The sequence below is a fragment of the Somniosus microcephalus genome, chromosome 6, assembly GCF_052327205.1.
Source record: "Somniosus microcephalus isolate GS21.2 chromosome 6, FLI_Smic_1.0, whole genome shotgun sequence".
Taxonomy (NCBI): Eukaryota; Metazoa; Chordata; class Chondrichthyes; order Squaliformes; family Somniosidae; genus Somniosus; species Somniosus microcephalus.
The window spans coordinates 173678582-173695077 of NC_140992.1; positions in this window are offsets into that span (position 1 = coordinate 173678582).

The window sequence follows — 16496 nt, forward strand, 5'->3', positions numbered from 1 at the left end:
GGGCTCGACAAGGTAGATGCAGAGAGGATGCTTCCCCTCCTGCGGAAATCTAGAACGCGGGGGCACAGTCTCAGAATAAAGGGTCGCCCTTTTAGAACTGAGATGAGGAGGAATTTCTTCTCGCAGAGGGTCATAAATCTGTGGAATTCTCTGCCCCAGAGAGCTGTGGAGGCTGGGTCATTAAATACATTTAAGGTGGAGATAGGCAGATTTTTGCAAGATAAGGGAGTGAAGGGTTATGGGGAGCGGGCAGGGAAGTGGCTTTGAGCCTAAGATCAGGCATGATCTTATTGAATGGCGGAGCAGGCTCGAGGGGCCAAGTAGCCTATTCCTGTTCCTATTTCTTATGTTCTTATGCATGGGACAGGCTGGATGGACGCCATTTTGGTATACTTGTAGCAGAGTCTGACGGTCGCTCACATGCACTTCCCAGCAGGTATCCTGGCAAGTGAATGGGAGCAGAAACCCTGGATCATTAGCCCAAGGGACCTGAGGTCAGTTGTTGCATCTCTGCACTGACCGGGGATTCACAACCTGAGATAAAAACAGAAAATGCTGGAAAAACTTAGCAGGTCTTGTTAAGTATGTGTGTTGTATTGAACAATTAACACAAAGACTTAAACGTATAACTCAAACAGGTCTTTACTGGTTGGAGGTAGGGACTATACGTAGGTCTTTACTTCATGCCCACAGGCGGGAACTGAGGGGAGATCAGTACCCACAGTACTATTTATACCCCTATGGCCAGGAGTGGTACTGCGTATCACTACACCCTACAAGTAGTGCAGTCCTGTCCATAGGTTCAAAGTAGCACACATATTACATACACATTCCTCCCTTCCTAGCTTTACAGTCATCTCCCCATTTAACATAACGTAATAACATATATACATATATAACTTCAGGTTTACATAACAGAATAACATAGATACATAGATAACTTCATGTCAAAACAGATCACAGATTCAGTCTCTGCGGAAAACAGTTCACAGATTCAATCTCTGTGGTGTAGTCGGTTCACGTTGCTGGAGTGACTCATTCAATAGTCCTTCCATGGATTTAACAGTTTGAACTTCCGAACTGAATTGGCTCCGTTCGGAGGGACCACGTGTGTGATCTGGTAGAGGTAATAATGGTTCAGATGGGTCATCTTCTGTTTCGACTTTTCCTTTTCTGCTTCTTGGAGACTCTCTGGGCTCCACTGTCAGCTGCCAGCTGCATGCGCAGTTCCTCCTTCTCTTCCTCCTTTTTCCGTAGTAGAGCCACCTTCTCCCGATGTTCCGTAGACTTTCGGTGCTCCTCCATGATTTCTGTATGGTGGGAGTCGAAGTTACAAGTTGGGCAGGACAGGACATAGTAATATTCGGTGTCGTCCTGATCTAGGCCAGCGAGAGGGTCTTCTACTTCCTCCATACCCAGCTGGGCGTTAGCCAGCTTTTGTTCCAAGTCCAGACATCTTTCCTGAAGAGACTTCTTCATGCGTACCTCTTCATCCAGCTTTTTCTGGGCTTTCAGCAAGTCGTTTACTAATGACCTCATTTGAGATTTTACTGCTTCAACTTCTTTTGGAGATTGATTGATCGGACTATTCAATCCCTCTACCGGAGCAGCTGTTTCAGCGGTCTGTTGTTCTACGTTGACGTGAGTCAGCGTACTTTTGGCATCCAAGGGCTGCTCTGTTGCAGTCATCTCAGTCTGTGTTGCCACCTCAGCTCTTCCAATAACCTTTGAGAGCTCCGAACCCCTTTCGTTTGAATATTGAAGTTCGTGTTCAAGTTTTTCCCATTTCAGAGTCCTGTCCTTCAGCATATGCAAGAGTTGGCTGACCGTTAACTCCTCTGACATCAGACGTTTTGTGTGCTCCTGCTCCATTTTCTCCATCAGCTGCTTCTGTTGTCTTTCCAGATTCTCCAACTCTATATCAAAGAACTCTTTCGTTGCATTCAACTCTTGGTCAAAACGGCGAAGCATTTGTTCTAATTGCTGTTGTAGTTTGAAATGGAGTTGAGTTCGAGCCCGGTGTCCCTCAGAAATGGGCACATCAGTAGACTTGCCAGACTCAGAATCCACAGTTAAACTATGTTGTTGTTGCTCAGTGGAATTCTGTGCTGAAACTTTGTCTTTTGCACCTGAGTTGGGCTTACCATCATCCGTTCCAGAGTCTGGGCCGACTATCTTCACCGAGTTCTCACTCGTTATTGTTTGTAGGAAATGCCAGTCCATATTCATTTTCCTAATCCACTCCCGTCCTAGTAGTGGAGAACCTCCTTCAGATATCACATATAAGTCCATTATTTGACTGTCTTCGCCCTTGTGGACCACTGCAACCTCTATTTTCCCGATGGGGTACACTCTTTGCCCCGTGTATGTTTTCAATATAATCCCCGTATCCTGTAGGGGAATATGTTGGAATAACTTTCCGTAATCTTTCTTATTTATGACCGTCAATGCCGATCCAGTGTCCAATTCCAGTTTTACTTGGACTCCTTCTATCTGAAGAGTGACCCAAATTGTCTGGAGGTCTGCACCCTTACCAGCGTTGAGTACTCTTAAGCTAGCCAGTTCATTACAGCTTAAGCTAGCCAGTTCATTACTGCTAGCGTCTGAATCGGACTCCTGTTCGGTCACCTTGTGTACCTTTGCGTATTTTCCTTGCGGTGACTTCTTGTTGCTGGTCTTCTTCCCTGACCTGCATACTCTAGCTATATGTCCAAGCCGACCACAAGTTCTACATTCTTGGTTTTTAAACCAACACTGGTTCTGATCATGCGTTGTCTTTCCACAACGATAACATTTGCCAGAACTCACACCCAATTTGTGTGCACTGAGCTCCGGTGACCGTAGCTGCATTACTGCCGTGCCTCTCGCTGTGGCTTCGTGTGCTGCTGCCATAGTGACCGCCTTCTCAAGCGTCAGCTCATTCTCCTCGAGCAGTCGCTTTTGTGTATCCTGTTTAAATAAACCACACACAAATTTGTCTCGTAGTGCATCTGTCAGTCCCGTTCCAAACTGGCAATATTTCGCTAATTTACGCAATTCCAGCAAATATTCAGCATTGCTTTCATGCTGTAGCTGCCTTCTGTCGTAAAATTTAAATCGTTCCGCTAGCATCAGCGGCGTGAGGTTTAGATGATCTTTCAGGACAGTAACAATCTCATCGAACGTCTTATCCGCCGGTTCATCTGGTGATAACAGGTGTTTCAATTGCCCGTATGTCTTCGCACCCATTAAATTTAATAATGTTAGAGCTTTATCTTGGTCACGAATTTTATTGGCCTTACAATAATTTTTTACTCTTTCAACATATATGGCCCAATCTTCGAGGTCACTATCAAAGATGCTAATATTCCCGTGTTTAGGCATTGTAGATTTGCAATTTCTCAGATTTTATTTTGTTTGCTTGTTATCAAAGATGGCGGCTTCCCGCTCTTGCCGTCGTTCTCCGCCCACAAAATGGCGGTTTTCCCGCGCTTGGCGGTCTTCACCCGTCCCCCGACGCCGTCTCCCTTCAGCCCCCGAGTGCGGCCCTTATCTTCGCCACGATCGCCCGAGTGCGGCCCTTATCAGCGGATGCGATCGCTGGATCGCGAAGTGGCTCCCGACCGAAGCGGCTCTTGCTCGCTCCCTCCCGGGCTCTGGCTTACCCGCTCGCGCGTTTCACCGCGGCTCTTATCAGGGATTGCGATCGCCCTTATCTTCTCCAACTTCCCCAGCCCTGTCTTTGCAGCCAACGCTGCACGGCTTACCCCACCACCTAGGTTGAACAAGGAAACTGCAGAAAGTCTTCTGTCAGTCGCTGGAAGCTGTCAGGATGGCTGCTGCACTCCAGTGCTCAGTCGCTGATGGAGGCTTCAGAGTCCTAAAGCCTGTCGCTTCTAGTGGGGTGGTGATGTTTGAAACCTCTCTTCAACTGCCGCAGGGTAAGAACCTGACTCGTCGCCAGTGTTAAGTATGTGTGTTGTATTGAACAATTAACACAAAGACTTAAACGTATAACTCAAACAGGTCTTTACTGGTTGGAGGTAGGGACTATACGTAGGTCTTTACTTCATGCCCACAGGCGGGAACTGAGGGGAGATCAGTACCCACAGTACTATTTATACCCCTATGGCCAGGAGTGGTACTGCGTATCACTACGCCCTACAAGTAGTGCAGTCCTGTCCATAGGTTCAAAGTAGCACACATATTACATACACAACAGGTCTGGCAGCATCTGTGGAGACAGTCAATGTTTCAGGTTGATGACCTTTCATTAGAATGAGAGGTGAACAGTTTTTAAGCCAGGGAAAGGAGGGGGCGGGAGGCAATGAACAAAAAAAGAAAGACTTGCATTTATAAAGCGCCGTTCATGACCACCGAACGTCTCAAAATGCTTTACAGCCAATGAAGTACTTATGAAGTGGAGTCACTGTTGTAATGTGCGAAACACGGCTGCCAACTTGCGCATAGCAAGCTCCCACTAACAGAAACGTGATAATGACCAGATAATCTGTTTTTGTTATGTTGGTTGAGGGAGAAATATTGGCCAGGACACACAAGAACATAAGAAATAGGAGCAGGAGTAGGCCAATCGGCCCTTCGAGCCTGCTCCGCCATTCAATGAGATCATGGCTGATCTTCTGCCTCAACTCCATTCACAGGCCCTATCGCCATATCCCTTGATGCCTTTACTTGTCAGAAATCTATCGACTTCTGTTTTGAATATACCCAATGACTGAGCCTCCACAGCCCTCTGGGGTAGAGAATTCCAAAGACTCCCCAACCAAGGGAAACATTCTCCCAGCATCCACCCTATCAAGCCCTGTATTAATTTTGTATGCTTCAATGAGATCCCCTCTCATTCTTCTGAATTCAAGAGAATACAGGCCTGGTTTACTCAATCTCTTCTCATACGACAGTCCCGCCATCCCAGGAATCAATCTCGTGAACTTCGTTGCAATCCCTCTATGGCAAGTACATCCTTCCTTAGGTAAGGAGACCAAAATTGTACACACTACTCAGAGCGTCGGCGGGAATTTCAGCGGCAGCAGCAGGGCTATAAAAGGTCCCAGAGACCAGGTAAGGCCTCAGAGCGTCGGCGGGAATTTCAGCGGCAGCAGCGGGGCTATAAAAGGCCCCAGAGATCAGGTAAGGCCTCAGAGCGTCGGCGGGAATTTCAGCGGCAGCAGCGGGGCTATAAAAGGCCCCAGAGACCAGGTAAGGCCTCAGAGCGTCGGCGGGAATTTCAGCGGCAGCAGCGGGGCTATAAAAGTCTCCAGAGCCCAGGTAAGGTTTTACCAGTCTCCAGTCTGGGAACTCGGAGGGAAGGAGAGAGGTAAAAAGTAATCCAAGTGTGACGTCACCAGAAAGTGGGAAAGTGATTGGTTGGTAAGTATTTCTCCCTTTTTAAGCTTAAATCTCTTTGGTTTATAGTTTCTAAGGTGTGATATTCACCATCTAGAATCGGGGCAGAGGGTATTTAAGAATAATATTAATAAATTTAATTAATTACATAGAATGGGAGATCAGGTGATGTGTTGCTGCTGCAATATGTGGGAGCTGGTGGACACCATTGATGCTCACGGTGATCACATTTGCAGTAAGTGTTGGCTGCTCAAGGAATTTCGGCTCCGTGTTGAAGAGCTGGAGTCTGAGCTTCAAACACTGAGACACATGAGGGAGGGGGAGAGTTACCTGGACTCTGTGTATCATGAGATATTCACACCAATTAGATTAATTCATTCGGATGTAGTCCGTGGCCAGGGTCAGGATGGTGTGACTAGAAGTGAGGCAGGTACGGGGATCCAGGAGTTAGTGTTGGAGGAGCCGCAGCCCTTGCTCTTGTCCAATAGGTTCGAGGCTCTTACTCCCTGTGAGGATGGGAACAGGGACTGCGGGGAGGATGAGCAACCTGGCCACAGCACCATGGAGCAGGGGGCCATTCAAGTGGGGGGAGTTAAAAGAAATGTTGTAGTGGTAGGGGATAGTATCGTTAGGGGGATAGATAGAGTTCTTTGCAGCCGAGAGCGAGAGTCCCGAAGGCTGTGTTGCCTGCCCGGTGCCAGGGTTAAGGACATCTCCTCTGGACTGGAGAGAAACTTGGAGTGGGAGGGGGAGGATCCAGTTGTCGTGGTCCATGTTGGGACCAACGACATAGATAGGACAAGGAAGGAGGTTCTGCTGAGGGAGTTTGAGCAGCTAGGGGCCAAATTAAAAAGCAGAACCACAAGGGTAATAATTACCTGAGCCACGAGCGAATTTGGCTAGGACAAATAAAATTAAAGAGTTAAATGCGTGGCTCAAAGACTGGTGTGGGAGAAATGGGTTTTGCTTCCTGGGACACTGGCACCAGTATTGGGGCAGGAGGGAGCTGTTCCATTGGGACGGGCTTCACTTGGCCCGTGCTGGGACTAGAGTCCTGGCGGATCATATAACTAGAGCTGTAGAGAGAGCTTTAAGCTAACTAGTGGGGGGGAGGTTCCTAGAGAGCAAATAATAAAAATGACAACAGAGAAGGTCATAGACTTAGGTAGCAGTGGGGAAATTAAAAACCAGAGCGTGTCAGGAAGGGGCAGAAGGTATGGAGTAAAAGGTAAAGTAATAAAAAGGGCAAAAGCAGGAATTAAGTGTTACAAAACATATTTGAAAGTTCTCTATCTGAATGCACGTAGCATTCATAACAAAATAGATGAGTTAATGGCACAAATAACTACATATGGGTATGATCTTGTGGCCATTACAGAAACATGGCTGCAGGGTGACAATGCCTGGGAATTAAACATACCAGGTTATTTAATAATCAGGAAGGACAGGCAGGAAGGAAGGGGAGGTGGGGTGGCTGTGTTAATAAAGGAAGGAATCACTGTAATACAGAGAAATGATATTGGGTCAAAAGATCAGGATAATGAAACAGTTTGGGTGGAGGTAAGGAGTAATAAGGGGAAAAAACACTAGTGGGCGTAGTCTATAGGCCTCCGAACAGTTGCAACTCTGTTGGACGGAGTATCAATCAGGAAAGAGTTGTGGCTTGTAATAAGGGAACATCTATAATTATGGGGGATTTTAACTATCATATTAATTGGACAAATCAAATTGGGCAGGCCTGCCTTGAGGATGAGTTCATTGAGTGTATTAGGGATGGGTTTCTTGAGCAGTATGTAACTGAACCGACAAGGGGGCAAGCAACCTTAGATCTGGTCCTGTGTAATGAGACATGATTAATTAAAAATGTCCTAGTAAAGGATCCCCTTGGAATGAGTGACCATAACATGGTTGAATTCCATATTCAATTAGAAGGTGAGAAGGTTGGATCTCAAACAAGCATGCTAAGCTTGAATAAAGGAGACTATGAAGGTATGAGAGCGGAATTGAGTAGAGTGGATTGGGAAAATAGATTAAAGGGTAAGACGATACATGATCAGTGGTGTACATTTAAGGAGTTATTTTACAACTTCCAAAAAAAATATATTCCACTGAGAAGAAAAGGGTGTAAAAGAAAAGACAGCCATCCATGGCTAAGTAAAGAAATTAAGGATAGTATTCGACTAAAAACAAGGGCATATAAGGTAGCCAAATCTAGTGGGAGGATAGAGGATTGGGAAAACTTTAAAAGACAGCAAAAAATAACAAAAAGATTGATTAAGAAAGGGAAGATAGATTATGAAAGTAAATTAGCAAAAAATATAAAAACAGATAGTAAGAGTTTTTATAGTTATATAAAAAGAAAAAGGGTGGCTAAAGTAAATGTTGGTCCCTTAGAGGATGAGACCGGGAAATTAATGGTGGGAAATATGGAGATTGCAAAAACACTGAATGAATATTTTATATCAGTCTTGACAGTAGAAGACACTAAGAATATCCCAACACTGGACAAACAGAGGGCTAAAGGGGGGGAGGAGCTAAACATGATCAAAATCACTAAGGAAGTGGTACTCGGTAAAATAATGGGACTCAAGGCGAATAAATCACCTGGACCTGATGGCTTGCATCCTAGGGTCTTGAGGGAAGTGGCGGTAGGGATTGTGGCTGCATTGGTAATAATTTTCCAAAACTCCCTGGACTCGGCAAAGGTCCCGGCAGACTGGAAAACTGCTAATGTAACACCCTTATTTAAAAAGGGCAGTAGACAGAAGGCTGGAAACTATAGACCGGTTAGCCTAACATCTGTGGTCGGTAAAATTTTGGAGTCCATTATTAAGGAGACAGTAACAGAACATTTGGATAATCATAATATAATAGGACAAAGTCAGTATGGTTTTATGAAGGGGAAGTCATGTTTGACAAATTTGCTGGAGTTCTTTGAGGAAGTAACATATAGGGTGGATAAAGGGGAACCAGTGGACGTAGTGTATTTAGACTTCCAAAAGGCATTTGACAAGGTGCCACACAAAAGATTATTGCTTAAGATAAAAATCACGGGATTGGGGGTAATATTCTGGCATGGATAGAGGATTGGCTATCTAACAGAAGGCAGAGAGTTGGGATAAATGGTTCATTCTCAGACTGGCAATCAGTAACTAGTGGTTTTCCGCAGGGGTCAGTGCTGGGTCCCCAACTCTTTACAATCTATATTAACGATTTGGAGGAGGGGACCGAGTGTAACATATCAAAGTTTGCAGATGATACTAAGATGGGAGGGAAAGTAGTGAGTGAGAAGGACCTAAAAAACCTGCAAGGGGACATAGACAGGCTAAGTAAGTGGGCAGAAATTTGGCAGATGGAATAGAATACTGGAAAGTGTGAGGTTATGCACTTTGGCAGGAAAAATCGTTGAGCAAGTTATTATCTTAATGGCAAGAAACTGGAAAGTACTGAAGTACAAAGGGATCTGGGGGTCCTGGTGCACGAAACTGAAAAGGTTAGTATGCAGGTGCAGCAAGTGATTAAGAAGGCCAATGGAATGTTGGCTTTCATTGCTAGGGGGATAGAATATAAAAATAGGGAGTGTGATAAAAATAATAACTTCCGGGAAGTTATGTCATCACTTCCTGTGAACTGTGAACTATGAACTATGAACTGTGTACATACCTCACTTCCTGTCATGTGTCACTTCCTGTTGGACTGGTATAAATACTGGTCTGTTCAGTATTGTAAGAGGCTTCTACCAGAGGCATGGTAAAGACCTCTCTTGTATATAGTGTGTTTATAAGTTACTTAAAGCTTACTTTAAAGTTACTTGATGGTAAGCCTCCTTTTTCTTACATCAATTTAAGTAACTTAGTATTTACACTCACGAATACTAGACCTTCGGACAAACTCGGAATTAAGGATCCAGGGATCCACCCATCATGGAGAAAATCCTTAGACCTATTCGTCTGGACTTGGACCCGAATGCACCAGCAGCTGGCAGGGTATGGAAGCATTGGTACCGTACTTTTGAGAATTTTCTGGATGAATGTGAAGCGGATGCTCCTGCTAGATTGAAGATACTTATCAATTATGTGACCCCAAAAGTGTTCGAATATGTTGATGAATGGGATAATTACAATGAGGTGATTCGGGCACTTAAGAAACTGTATGCCAAGACCCCAAATGAGGTCTATGCTAGACATCTACTGGCCACAGCCCGACAAGGGCCAGGGGAATCAATTGACGAATTCCTGCAAGAACTTCGCAGGCTCAGCGTAGATTGTAACTTTCAGGCAGCCTCAGCTGAGCTGTACCGCCAAGAAATGATTCGTGATGCTTTCATCTGCGGGATTGCCTCTCCATTTATACGCCAGCGTCTACTAGAAAGTAAAACACTTGAGCTACAAAAAGCTTTTGACCTAGCTTGTTCACTGGATTTGGCAAAGAGAAATGCAGACCTCTATCAGCTGCCCAGATCTCGATCTGCTGCTGTAGCTGCAACCAGACAATTCAAGCGGTCTCAGGTGAACCCTATAATGGGGGAATCTAATTCTGATAATTCTGATGAAGAAGAGGAGGACGACCCCACTTTAGCAGCCTCTTGGTAATCTAGGAAGGAATGCTTCTTTTGTGGAGATGCTTTTCACCCTAGGAAAACCTGCCCTGCTTGCAATGCAATCTGCAGTTATTGCGGGAAAAAAGGACACTTTGCTAAAGTTTGCCTATCAAGGGCCTCTACGAGGGCCAATCCAGCTAAGGCCTACTGAACTGCCCCAATTAGGGCCTATCAAGATGCTCCAGCTAGGACCTATCAAGCTTCCTCTCGAGCTCTCTCCCGAAGAAGCACACCGAGAGTTTTAGCCACTCTCTGTGCAACGACACCAATTACAGCTGCTTGCCCACAGAACCTGTCTCATGCTGCCACAAAAATTTCAATTAAAGGGCATACCTTAGATGCCTTAATTGACTCAGGAAGTACTGATAGTTTCATTAAGGAACAGATTGTTGCGAAATTGAAACTACATGTCTTCCCATCGGACCAGGCAATTGCGATGGCCCAGTCATCACTTAATACCAGAATCTCCGGCTTTTGTGTTGTTGATATGACACTTCATGGTCGTATGTATCCCTCCACCCGACTTTCGGTGCTCAAGGACTTATGTAGTGATCTCCTCTTAGGACTGGACTTCCAAAAACAGCATAAGAAACTCACCATTGAGTTTGGTGGATCCAAACCCGGACTTACTATTTCTAATATACCGTCTAAATTACCATTTTGTGCATTATCAGCAGCTTCACTTGATAAACCCTCATTATTTGCCAGTATTCCGCCTCAATGCCAACCGATAATAACGAAATCGCGGCGCTTTAATCAGGAAGACCAATCTTTTATTGCGGCTGAAATCTCTCGACTTCTAGCAGAGGATATCATTGAACCATGTTCGTCGCCCTGGCGGGCTCAAGTCGTCATTGTCAAGAACCCTCTAAAACCTCACAAACAGCGACTATGCATCGATTATTCGCAAACCATCAATCAATATACCGACTTGGACGCCTACCCATTGCCACGCATTGATGATATGGTTAATAAACTGGCCGAATACAAAGTGTTCTCAACTTACGATTTAAAAAGTGCCTATCATCAGGTACCCTTGAAGGTCTCAGATAAGCAGTACACAGCCTTTGAGGCTAATGGACGGCTGTACCAATTTCGTCGCCTCCCATTCGGGGTTACTAATGGAGTGGCTGTCTTTCAACGGACAATGGATGGCCTGGTTAAGCAGGAAAACCTAAGGGACACTTTTCCCTATCTTGATAACATTACCATTGCAGGTCACGATCAACAGGAACACGACTCCAACCTCCAAAAATTTCGGGATGCCCTCCATCGCTGTAATTTGACCCTGAATGAATCCAAATCTGTTGAGTCGCAACCGACCATCAACATCCTTGGCTACTGCATAGGCAATGGTATCATTAAGCCAGACCCAGAAAGACTTCGCCCGCTCCAACAGCTCCCGTCACCTAAGAATCTGGCTTCTTTACGTCGGGCTCTCGGTCTGTTTGCATACTACGCTAAATGGATTCCTCATTTTTCGGACAAAATCCAACCCTTGCTGCATGCTAGATCATTTCCACTGGGAACAGCAGCTGTTGCAGCCTTTAACCTTCTCAAAAAACAGTTGGAGAAAGCGGCTCTTCACTCCATTGATGAGAATCTCCCTTTCGTGGTTGAATGTGATGCCTCGGAGGTGGCGATCTCGGCTACTCTGAATCAGGAAGGTCGTCCTGTAGCATTTATGTCCAGGACCTTACAAGGTGCCGAGCTACATTATCCTCCGGTTGAGAAAGAAGCCACAGCCATCATAGAGGCAGTACGGAAGTGGAACCATTTTCTAGCTCACCAGCACTTTACATTGATCACGGACCAACGATCAGTCGCCTTCATGCTCGATAATCGAAAACGAACCAAAATTAAGAATAATAAAATACAACTTTGGAGGATGGAACTGGCCTCTTTTGGTTATACCATTCTCTATCGGCCTGGCAAGGAGAATGTGGCCCCGGACACCCTCACATGGGCATTCTGCTCCACTATGTCATCCTCCACCCTCATGGATGTCCACAATGGTTTGTGCCATCCTGGCGTTACGCGCATGCTACATTTCGTACGATCACGGAATCTCCCTTTTTCCACTGGAGATGTAAAGAAAATATGCTCAGAATGCCGGCTTTGTCCGGAATTAAAACCTCAGTTCTTCCGCCCCTCAGATGGTATACTCATACATGCAACCCAACTGATGCAACGACTTAGCATCGATTTTAAGGGCCCAGTGCCCTCTTCAACTCGGAACACATATTTGCTCGCCATGATCGACGAATATTCACGTTTTCCGTTTGCCTTCCCCTGCTCCAATATGCTGGCGTCCACCGTAATCTGCTGCCTTGAGCAGGTATTTTCTCTCTGTGGCATGCCGGCTTATATTCACTCAGATCGGGGTCCATCCTTTATGTCGAGGGAACTCAAGGACTACCTCTCAGAACGGGGAATTGCTACAAGCAAAACAACACCATACCATCCCATCGGAAATGGGCAGGTAGAGAGGTATAACGGTATCATCTGGAATTCCGTACGTCTCGCTTTAAGATCTCGGGGCCTACCAGACCAGCAATGGGAAACAGTGCTTCCGGATGCATTGCACTCTATACGGTCCCTGCTTTCTACAGCCACAAATACTACACCTCATGAGCGGTTCTTTGGATTCCAGCGTCGCTCATCTCATGGGACATCACTCCCGTCATGGCTAACTACTCCTAGACCTGTATTACTCCGAAGATACGTTCGGACGTCTAAAAATGACCCTCTTGTAGACGAGGTCGAACTAACCGATGCCAACCCCACCTATGCAAACATACGATATTCCGACGGCCGAGAATCTACCGTATCATTACGGGATCTGGCTCCCTGCCCACCAGGACCTAGTGGGACATCGGGTGATGGCATTTCACCAGGAAACTCTTGGGACCTATCGGGTACCCCTCTCCAGGATCCTGATCAGACACCAACTAGCTTGGTGCCGGTAGAACCCCGTGCTCAAGGTTGCGACCCTCCCAGTACCATGCATGAAAGTACTGGTCTGCCACAGACCAGCTCTGCACCTCCCTCTGAACAGAGGCAGTCTGACTTTGAACCTATTGGGGCTCGTACTCGAAGCCATGATCTCCCCGACCCTTCACAGGGCAATCCAGGCCACACGGACTCTGGCCAATGGCCAACCGCATGTAAGCGGACCAGCGATCCTCTACGATGGGAATCCAAACGGGTGCGACTCTTCCTTGTTCGGCGGCTGCGGACCAAAAGGTAGACCACAGCCTCCTAAACCTGCAGGAGGGAAGAATGTGATAAAAATAATAACTTCCGGGAAGTTATGTCATCACTTCCTGTGAACTGTGAACTGTGAACTATGAACTATGAACTGTGTACATACCTCACTTCCTGTCATGTGTCACTTCCTGTTGGACTGGTATAAATACTGATCTGTTCAGTATTGTAAGAGGCTTCTACCAGAGGCATGGTAAAGACCTCTCTTGTATATAGTGTGTTTATAAGTTACTTAAAGCTTACTTTAAAGTTACTTGATGGTAAGCCTCCTTTTTCTTACATCAGGGAGGTATTGCTTCAGTTGTACAAGGTATTGGTGAGACCGCACCTGGAATACTGCGTACAGTTTTGGTGTCCATACTTAAGAAAGGACATACTTGCTCTCGAGTCAGTACAAAGAAGGTTCACTCGGTTAATCCCGGGGATGAGGGGATGGACATATGAGGAGAGGTTGAGTAGATTGGGACTCTACTCATTGGAGTTCAGAAGAATGAGAGGCGATCTTATTGAAACATATAAGATTGTGAAGGGGTTGGATCGGGTGGATGCGAGGGGGATGTTCCCGATGATGGGTGAAACTAGAACTAGGGGGCATAGTCTTAGAATAAGGGGCTGCTCTTTCAAAACTGAGATGAGGAGGAACTACTTCACTCAGAGGGTGGTAGGTCCATGGAATATGCTGCCCCAAAAAGCTGTAGAAGCTACATCATTACATAAATTTAAAACAGAAATAGACAGTTTCCTAGAAGTAAAGGGAATTAAGGGTTATGGGGAGCGGGCAGGAATTTGGACATGAGTCTAGGTTCGGATCGGTCATGGCCCTGTGGGTAGCGGAGCTGGCCCAGGGGCTGTGTAGCATGATCCTGCTCCTATTTTGTGTGTCTAATTCTGTTAGATTCAGGAGATGGTTCTGTGATAGTAGATTGGCGGTTAGGATCAGATCAGCCATGATCTTATTGAATGGTGGAGCAGGCTCGAGGGGCCGATTGGCCTACTCCTGCTCCTATTTCTTATGTTCTTATGTTCTTATGTTCTCTGGACTCTCGCGCTCTCCTGGGCTCCCACTGTGTTTTGTACCGCCAAACTCTCGCTCTCACCTGGGCACCCGCTGTGATTAGTACTGCCGAACTCTCATGCTCTCCTAGGCTCCCGTTCTGTTTAGTACCGCCAAACTCTCGCACTCTCCTCGGTTCCTGCTGTGATTAGTACCGCCGAACTCTCGCACTCTCCTGGGCTCCCACTGTGTTTTGTACTACCGAACTCTCGCGCTTTCCTGGGCTCCCTCTGTGTTTAGTACCGTCGAACTCTCACGCTCTCCTGGGCTCCCGCTGTGTTTAGTACCGCCAAACTTTCACGCTCTCCTGGGCTCCCGCTGTGTTTAGTACTGCCGAACTCTTGCACTCACCTAGGCTCCCGCTGTGTTTAGTACCGCCGAACACTTGCGCTCTCCTGTGCTCCCGATGTGTTCACTACCGCCGAACACTCGAGCTCTCTTGGGCTCCCGCTGTGCTTAGTACCGCCGAACTCTCGCGCTCTCCTGGGCTCCCGCTGTGTTTAGTACCGCCGAACTCTCGCACTCTCCTGGGGTCCTGCTGTGTTAAGTACTGCCGAACTCTCGCATCTTTACCTGGACTCCTGCTATCTTGAGAGTGACCCAAATGTTTCAGTGATCCTCCGTTTTGATCACATTATGTAGTTTCAGACAACTCAGCTCCCTGCTTTCGTAGTCGGTATCACTCTTTTGTTTGTCTGAACTATTCTCCGTCACCTTATGTACCTTCTTGTACTTTTCTTTTGGAGATTTCTTATTGCTGGTTTTCTTTCCCGACCTGCAGACTCGTGCTATGTGTCCTACTTTTCCACACTGTCTGCACACTTTATCTTTGAACCAGCAATCATTGTGGTCATGTGTTGTTCTGCCGCAGCGATAGCACTTCTCTGTTCTGTATGACATTTCATTTGTGCCATATTCTTGCGGTCTCTGTTATATCTCTGCAGCGCCCCGTGCTGCTGCTTCATGTGATACCGCAATGCTGAAAACCTTGTCCAGCGTAAGGTCCTTTTCAGATAAAAGCCATTTCTGGGTTCCTTCACTTTGAAGCCCACACACAAACTTGTCCCTTAAGGTATCTGCCAGTCCCGTTCCAAACTGGCAGTGTTTCGATAGTTTGCGCAGTTCTGTTAAATATTCAGCATTGCTTTCATCCTTATGCTGGTTCCGTTTGTGAAACTTGAATCTTTCTGCTATCAGCAGCGGTGTGGGGTTTAAATGTTCCTGTAGTATCGTCACTATTCTTATGTTCATTAATAAATAGACATTCTTATTATGAACACAGCTAGCTTTTGCTAGACACTTTTATTGAGCACATGTGGACTAGGTACAGTATCTGTAGAGGCATCCATCTTGACTGCTGCCTTGTGGGTAGCCTATTGCCTCATGGGTAATGTAGTCTTGATATACATACAGCTGGGTAGTGTAGTCTTATACATACAGCTATATACAGTTCTACACAGCTCTACGGCTCCACCTAGTGTCCACTATAGAATGACATGTTATTGATCATTACAACTAGGTCTCCAAAACTCTTTTCCACTGGCTTCGCTGGGGTTACTAGATTTCGTAATAAGCCATATGTCTTTGCACCCATTAAATTTAACAATACCGGCGCTTTCTTGTCATCTGACACCTCATTTGCCTTTCAGTATACCTCTATTCGTTCGACATATGTAGCCCAATCTTCGACTTCATTGTCAAATGCGGTGATACTGCCACTCTTTGGCATTTTGGGCGTGGTTTAAAATGGCTTAAAATGGCATCTCCCACGCTTTCCGTCCTCCCCCGCTGCTGCCAACGCCGCTCTCGGCGGTCCTCGTGGCAATGGCGGCGCCCTGTAGGTTTCGCGCGCTTCTCCTGCGCTGCTGCCAACCCCGCTCTCGGCGGTTCTCGTGGCAATGGCAGTGCCTCGCGGGTTTCTGCGCGTCTCTCTCCCTCTCCTCGACACTGCTCGGCCCATGAACACCGGCTGCGCCCTGTGTGCTCTGCCCTCTCTCTCTCTCTCTCCCGTCGATGCTGCTCGGCCCTTTGCTGTGTTGCTCGGTCGGGCTCTAGCCCGCCGCTGTCCGGGAAGTGTCTGCGCACTACCTGTTGCCAGCCCGTTTTGCTGGACCACCGCGACTGGAAAGCCAAGCCTGGCTCTCGACAGCCTCCCCCGCAATTCTCAAGTCTCTGCTGGATGACTGGGCAGTTGCCCGTGATCGACGCCCGTGACTCTGGCCTTGACCTCCA